The sequence below is a fragment of the Aphelocoma coerulescens genome, chromosome 27 (assembly GCF_041296385.1).
Source record: "Aphelocoma coerulescens isolate FSJ_1873_10779 chromosome 27, UR_Acoe_1.0, whole genome shotgun sequence".
In the NCBI taxonomy this organism is placed as follows: domain Eukaryota; kingdom Metazoa; phylum Chordata; class Aves; order Passeriformes; family Corvidae; genus Aphelocoma; species Aphelocoma coerulescens.
This window is the reverse complement of record NC_091040.1, coordinates 6025915-6032603: the sequence shown is the minus strand read 5'-3', so window position 1 is coordinate 6032603 and position 6689 is coordinate 6025915. Positions and strand designations below refer to the sequence as shown.

At 58.2% G+C, this 6689-nt stretch overlaps 1 long non-coding RNA gene across 2 annotated transcripts; it reads right to left on the bottom strand.

The window, feature by feature from the left end:
* Nucleotides 1–458: 458 nt before the first annotated feature.
* Nucleotides 459–6688, bottom strand: LOC138099289 (uncharacterized). 2 transcript variants are annotated; one of them, XR_011146695.1, is made up of 4 exons: nucleotides 6278–6688; nucleotides 3793–3886; nucleotides 1465–3622; nucleotides 459–842 (listed from the first exon to the last, which is right to left on the bottom strand). It is a non-coding gene; the product is annotated as an uncharacterized lncRNA (long non-coding RNA). The 2 variants fall into 2 exon arrangements; XR_011146694.1 differs by having other exon boundaries at nucleotides 459–3622.
* Between the last annotated feature and the right edge of the window lies 1 nt (nucleotide 6689).

Below are 6689 nucleotides of genomic sequence, written 5' to 3'. Positions count from 1 at the left end.
ATCGAAGGGAGTCCCGAATCATCCCAGAATTCTGGAATGGTTTGAAAAGGACCTCAAAGCCCACCCAGTGCCAGCCCTGCCCTGGCAGGGACACCTCCCACTGCCCCAGGCTGCTCCAGGGATCCAGGGGCAGCCCCAGCTGCTCTGGGCACCCTGTGCCAGGGCCTCCCCACCCTCCCAGCCAGGAATTCCTTCCCCAAATCCCATCTCAACCCTCTGTGTCTCAATTTGAAGGATATAATTTGTATTAAAAAATCCACTTTTGGCCCAGTAGGGCCACGAGGAGCGAGATTCCCAAACAAATCCTCCCCACTCTCCTCCGGTCTCTCCCCCCAGGGCTGTGCCAGGCTGTGAGGAGCAGCAGTGCTGGGACATCATCTCCATCTCCATCTCTGTGACCTTGATTTTGCGTGACAAGCTGCACATTAATTAATTAATTACTTAAAGAACAGCCCCAGCGTTCCCTGGGAAAGGCCATTCCTTTAATCCTGACAGGCAATTACAGCAGCAGCGATGATAAATCTCCCCGAGCACTGTTTGTCTTCAGGAGAGGCTTTTGTCCCAGAGGTTTTCAGGCTGGAGGGAGCTGGGGATGTGTCCGGGATGAAGGAAGGCTCAGGACCACCCGGAATGGGACTCCCTGATCCAGCCCCATCCCTGCCCTTCTCCCAATCTGTGCGAGGAATGCTCTGCTGAAGGAAGCGGGAGGGATGGGAACAGGCAAATAAAATCCACTGGAGGAATTCCCAGCAGCAGGACAGACCTCTGGAATTCGTTGCCGTCGTCTGTCCCCTGGCAGGGTCTGAGGAGGGATCTTCCTCTTACAGGGATAATGGCAAAATCTGGATTTACAGGAAAGAGGGAAAAAGAAAACCGAGATATTCTGTGAGGAGGGGAAATCGCAGCCTGGTTCCTCCTGCACTGCTGTGCTCAGCCCCTTCAAATATTCCACAGGAATTCCAGCTGCTCCCGATGTCCTCCGGAGGGAGAGGAAACCTCCAGCTCGCTCCAGACTTGCTCCAGCCACCACCAAAGTCTTGGACAAGGCAGGAATTTGGGGCTCTCTTTATCTGGCCAAGAACTCCACAAAGCTGGAGGATGTCCACCAGCCCAGCAGGATCTCCACCAGCTGTGGATGGGCTCCAGGCCCTGCTGTCCTTGCCTCACACATCCCACGGGATCCCAAAATCCCAGGTGATTTTTTAAGCTGCCATGGCCAAGTCCTTCCTTGCTTATCCCATCCCCTGCCCAGCACTGAGAGGGGATTCACTCGGGAGGTGACAAATCCAGGTCACCAAAGCCCAGGATCAGCCAGGAAAGGGCTTTGCCTCTGAGCTGGCCTGGGAAGAGCAGCTCCAATGGGTCCAGGTGGGCTCCTGGTGAGGAGCCAGAGCAGCCTCAACACACAGAAAACATGGAAGGGTCCAGTTAAAGGCTCCCTGGCATCTTCTGAGGAATATTTACCTGCCCCATCCCTGGCAGGGCCCAGGGCCAGGCTGGACGGGGCTTGGAGCACCCTGGGACAGTGGGAGGTGGCCCTGGGAGTGGCTCTGGATGGGCTTTAAGTTCCCTTCCAACCCAAACCATTCCATGGCTCCAGAACTTGTTGAGCGCTGCCCCTTCCTGAAAAACATGAAATCCGTGGAGATCCAATTCCCTCTCGTTTTCTCTTCCATTTTGCAATGATCACGCAGCAGCAAACGGGATCATGCCTCCATGTGCTGCTCCAGGGAGCTTCCCTGTGCCAGGACTCGCCGGAATTCCAAGCCCACGGGAAGAGCCCACCGCGTATCCAGCCAGGAGGTGCCGCAGGATGGAGCGGGAGCTGGTGGGATGCAGGAATAGCCCCTGGAAAACAGCAGCCCAGGAGATGACGCCGTCCCGATGTTGCTCCCATTCCCGACCTTTCGGCTCCGAGCATTCCCTGCCCGGCAGTCGGGATGAGCCAGGGCAGCCGGGACATGCGGAGGAGTCATTAGCGGGGCAATTAGCGCTCATTAACAGCAATCAATCAATCAGAGCTGAGGAACACCAAAGCCAGGCCTCCCGCGGCGGGAGGTGACAGCGGGGACACCCCGCCGTGGGGCCAGCCCTGGTTTTTCCAATTGAAAACTGGGATTAAACACCGGGATAGAGGAGCCGGCGATCAGCCCGTGCCAGAGCCCCGAGCGCTCCGGGCAGTGCTGGCGCAGGGATCAGCATCCAGCAGCTTCCCAGCTCCACCTGCGCTGGCGGGAGGGTTTATCTGATCCCGGGAAAAGCGGGATTCGGCTGCGGGAAAAGCCAGCTTTTGCAGGCTGACAGTGCATGGAATCGCAGAGTGTGGAATGGTTTGCTTGGAAGCGTCCCTAAGGATCACCCAGGTCCATGGGCGGGGAACTTCCAGGGATCCAGGGAGATCCAGGCTGGTGGAGGGGGCTCAGATCCTTCGGAGACCCTTCCCGGAGCTATGGCTCAGCCCCGCTGGGGATTCCTGCAGCTCCATCCCCGTGGAGGGCTTTTCCCTGGTTACAAATCCTGGATCCTGATTCCTGCTGGATGCTGATTCCTGCTGGATCCCGAGCTCCCCATCCATCCCCTCCACGTGCTCCGTGGCAGAGCAGGATCCCTCCCTTTTCTCACCATAATTTCCAGACACAGCACTGAGACGTCCCAGGAAAATCCCAAATTCCCTGCAAACCAGCGGGAGGGGTCTCACACGGTCCAGCTGAGCCCATCCCGACGCTCCCCTGGGGCTGCCGTGTCCTGCCCTTGGATATTGTCCCACCCCCGGCTGTGCCGAGGGAAGCATCCCTGAGATACTTCCCTGAGCCTAAATCCCCCTGGAGCCACTTCAGCGCTCTGGCAAGAGAAACAAAGGATAAATCCAAGTTCTGGACCCTCTCAGTCCCTCCCTGCCCCGAGGGATGAGGTGCCACCATCCAGGGTGGCATCCCTTCGAAACCCAGCCGTGGCTGAGCCAGGCACGAGCCACCAGCCCTGGCCAGCCCTGCCCTGGGCCTTGGTCCCCAGTCTGGGCAACCACACCAAGATTTGAGGCTTCCAGGGGTTTTTGGCGGCCGCTCCACTCGGGGCGTCCATCCCGAGGGGGAGGGGACAGCAGCGCTCCCGGGCAGGGACATTCCAGGGGTGACAGCGCTGGAGCCCGGAGCTGGGGAGACAATGCCATGGAAACACGGGAACGGGAGCAGCGGAGCAGCCCCGGGGGAGAGGTGGAGGGAGCAGAGAGGGGCAGAAGAACGGGGGAGATGCTCCAACCTTGGCCAGGCGGGAGGAGGAGGGAGGAAAACCGGGAAGAGAGGAGGCAGAGGAGATGGGAGGCGGAGGGACACGGGGCCACCGGCAGCTCCTGCATGACCTCATGGCTGGGAAAGCCACCAGTGGCCGTCCCTTAAGGAGGTGACGTCCCCGCGCTCATCTCCTGCAGAGCACACCCCACCAGCCGGCAGCGTGTCTGGGGAAGGATGGATTGAGGTCCAGGAGGATCAGCCTTGTCCCTGCTGCGAGGACAATCACACCAGGCAGGCACATCCCATGGATTTGAAGTCTCCTGGTCCCCACCTTTCTCCTCATCCCGGGGATGTTCAACCTCGAGACCTTCCCGGCACCGCTCCTGTAAATCCTGTGGGAACAAAGCGGCTCCCAAAGCATCCGGGCTCCGCAGGAAATCCCAACTCTTCCTTCAGATGTGCTGAACCTCCCCCTGCTGCAATCACCTCATTCCTCCCCCCGTTCCCTCCCTCCTTGCTCCTTATCCCTCTGGATGTTCAGCTCTCCCAGGGATGCACCCACCGGAATAAAAACACTTCCCAGTCTTCTTTTCGAGGAGCTGAACAGCACAAACTCTTTCTTCCCCCATCAGATCCTTTCTCCTTTCCCCTCATCCCTAAAAAGAGAAAATAAAGGGATTTATTCTCCTTTCCAAACACTCATCCTTCCGAGGTGTTTTTTTTTCTCCTCACCTGCACCAAAATTTCTCCCACAGGTGTTTGAGGGCTCGGAGAAGCAACAATTCTATCATTTAGGCATTGAAGGACTTCAAATCCCTCAATTATCCCCAATTCCAAGTGGATTGAAGGAGCCAGGGAGCAGCAGCTCCGTAACAATCAACACAAAAGCAGCTTCCAAGTGTCTCTTTCATGTGGTTTCATCCATGATCGTGGCAGGGAGATAAATTCCCGAATTTATTTCCTCTAATCCAGGCAGGCAGCAATTGATGAGTTTTTAGGAGGGTGAAAACGGCCGTGGGATGTTCCAATGTTTATGGGCCGCTAAATTTGATTTATAGGGAATTATCAGCGCTGCCACTGGGAAGGGTCCAGGGAGCTTAATATGATTTGCATTGATGGGATTAACATCAATTAACAGCTGCCAGGTTTGTGGAGTGCAGCCCAGGCCTGATTCCCACTGGATCAACCCCTGATTCCCACCTGCTCCAGCTGCTGACTCCTACTGGATCCAACCCCTGATTCCCACTGGATCCAACCCCTGATTCCCACGGGCTCCAGCCCTGGCAGGTGAAGGGGATTTTGCTCTGCAGCTGTCTGACCTCAAACCCCACAAATCCTGAGGGGTTTCGTTGTTTTTTCCAGCCCCAGCCCCAGAAATCGCAGCTCTGCCCGTGCTCCCCGCACTGAAGGGGCCGTAATTCCAGGGAAGGGCCCGGGATGGGCACGGATTCCATGGGGTGGGGTAGGAGCGGTCTCGGGATGTGCCCGCTCCGCTCCCAGCCCGGAGGAAGGGGCAGGAGGGACTCGGTGGCTCCCGATGCTCGCGGTGCTCGGTGCCCTCTGGTGCCCGAACTGACGGAGGGGCTGAGCCCGGGATGCGTCTCCTCGGTGGTTTTGGGAAGAGGGAGGAAGTTTTTCCGTTGGGATCAACCCCCTCAGCGTGATCCTGAACCCCCCGAAGGGATAAAACCCCACAAAAATTGGGTTTAATGCTCTAAACCCCGGGAGCGCTGGGCACGAGGGGTCCCGTGGCTTGGGGTGACTCCCGGTGACAGTCGGGGTGTGGGAGGAAGCAGCGGGGCTGGAATTGATGCCAGGGACGTGCCAGGAGACGCAGCTTCCCTGGCAGGGTGGGTGCAGCTTCCCGGCACGGGGGATCCAGGATTTGGGGCAGGAGATTTCAGGTTCTGCTGCTGCTGCTGCTTTTCCTTTCAAAACCTCCTGGCTCAGCTGGAAAATCCATCCCAGTTCTGCTCCAGGGCACCAAACGTCACCCGGCCTTTGTCCCCTGACCCAGGGGATGGAGGGGACAGGGAGGGGCTGTCCCCAGGGAACGCAGCCCATCCCGAGCCCAGCACACGCGGATGGAGCTTGGGAGGCTCCCGGTGCCAAGGACAGCCCTGTGGGGAGAGGACAAACTCAAAGGGGTTCAGGAGAGGAATTCCCAACGTTCCTTTGGCTCTTCCTGACAGGAAAACCTTCCCTGCCCAGGGGAATCATTTCAAACCGGAGCTCTCAGGATGGTAACGCAAAGTTTTGTCACGTGCCTGATGTGAGAGCCGTGTCCCAGCTTGGACCAGCTGCAGCTGGGATAGACTGGGATAGACTGGGATAGACTGGGCTGGGCAAAGGCTCGTGGCTGGATGGAGATTGTGCAGCAGCCAGGCTGGGGATGGATGAAAAGCAGGGAATTTCCTCGTTCTCTCAGATGAGGAGCACACCTGCCCAGGGCATGGCAGTGATGTGCTCTGAGCTTGGAACCTGCTCCACCCCACCGGGAGCATGGAATGGGTTGGGCTGGGAGAGCTTAAATCCCACCCAGTGCCACCCCTGCCCTGGCAGGGACACCTCCCACTGTCCCAGGCTGCTCCCAGCCCCAATGTCCAGCCTGGCCTTGGGCACTGCCAGGGATCCAGGGGCAGCCCCAGCTGCTCTGGGAACCTGTGCCAGGGCCTGCCCACCCTCCCAGGGAACAATTCCTGCCCAATATCCCATCCATCCCTGCCCTCTGGCACTGGGAAGCCATTCCCTGTGTCCTGTCCCTCCATCCCCTGTCCCCAGTCCCTCTCCAGGTTTCAGTTCAAGCTGTGGAGCCCTGAAATGGGTGCCACAAAGCCACTTGTCCCACTGGGAGGGGACATCGTCCCTGGAGGTGTCACCCCTCCCAAAGGGAAATCCAGAGCTTTGTCTGTGGATTCACAGAGCTGTCCTGGAAGCACCGGGGTGATGGATGGCCAAGACCTCAGCGTGGAATGTCCCTCCCACCCAAACTTCTCCACTGCTCAGGACCCAGAGCCATCCCCAGCCCATTATCCCCCAAAACCTACTTCCGCTGCTTTCCTGGGAGCCACAGGATCCTGGCAAGGGGCTTAACATCCAAGGCGTGCACCCATCCTGCTGCTCCAAGAAATAAAGCCTGGCATGGAATCTGCAAGGCCCAGGCTGTGCTGGTGGCTCCGTGTGGCTCCCTCAATCCTCCCTCTGGAGCACAGCTTGGTTTGGAATCTCTGCAGCTGCCCGGGCTCCGGGCCTTTCCTCGGCAGGATCAAACAATCCTGATCCTGCTGCTTTCCTCCTCCACCACCTGGGAGAGTTTTCCAGCCCTAGGAGGGTTTTTGTGGAATATGCCCAAGTGGCCACGGGCACGGATTTGGAATGACCTCAAAAAAAGGAGATTTAAATGAAAATGATGCCCAGGATGCTCCCGGTTTTCCATCTGGAGGGGAAGATTGCCTGGTC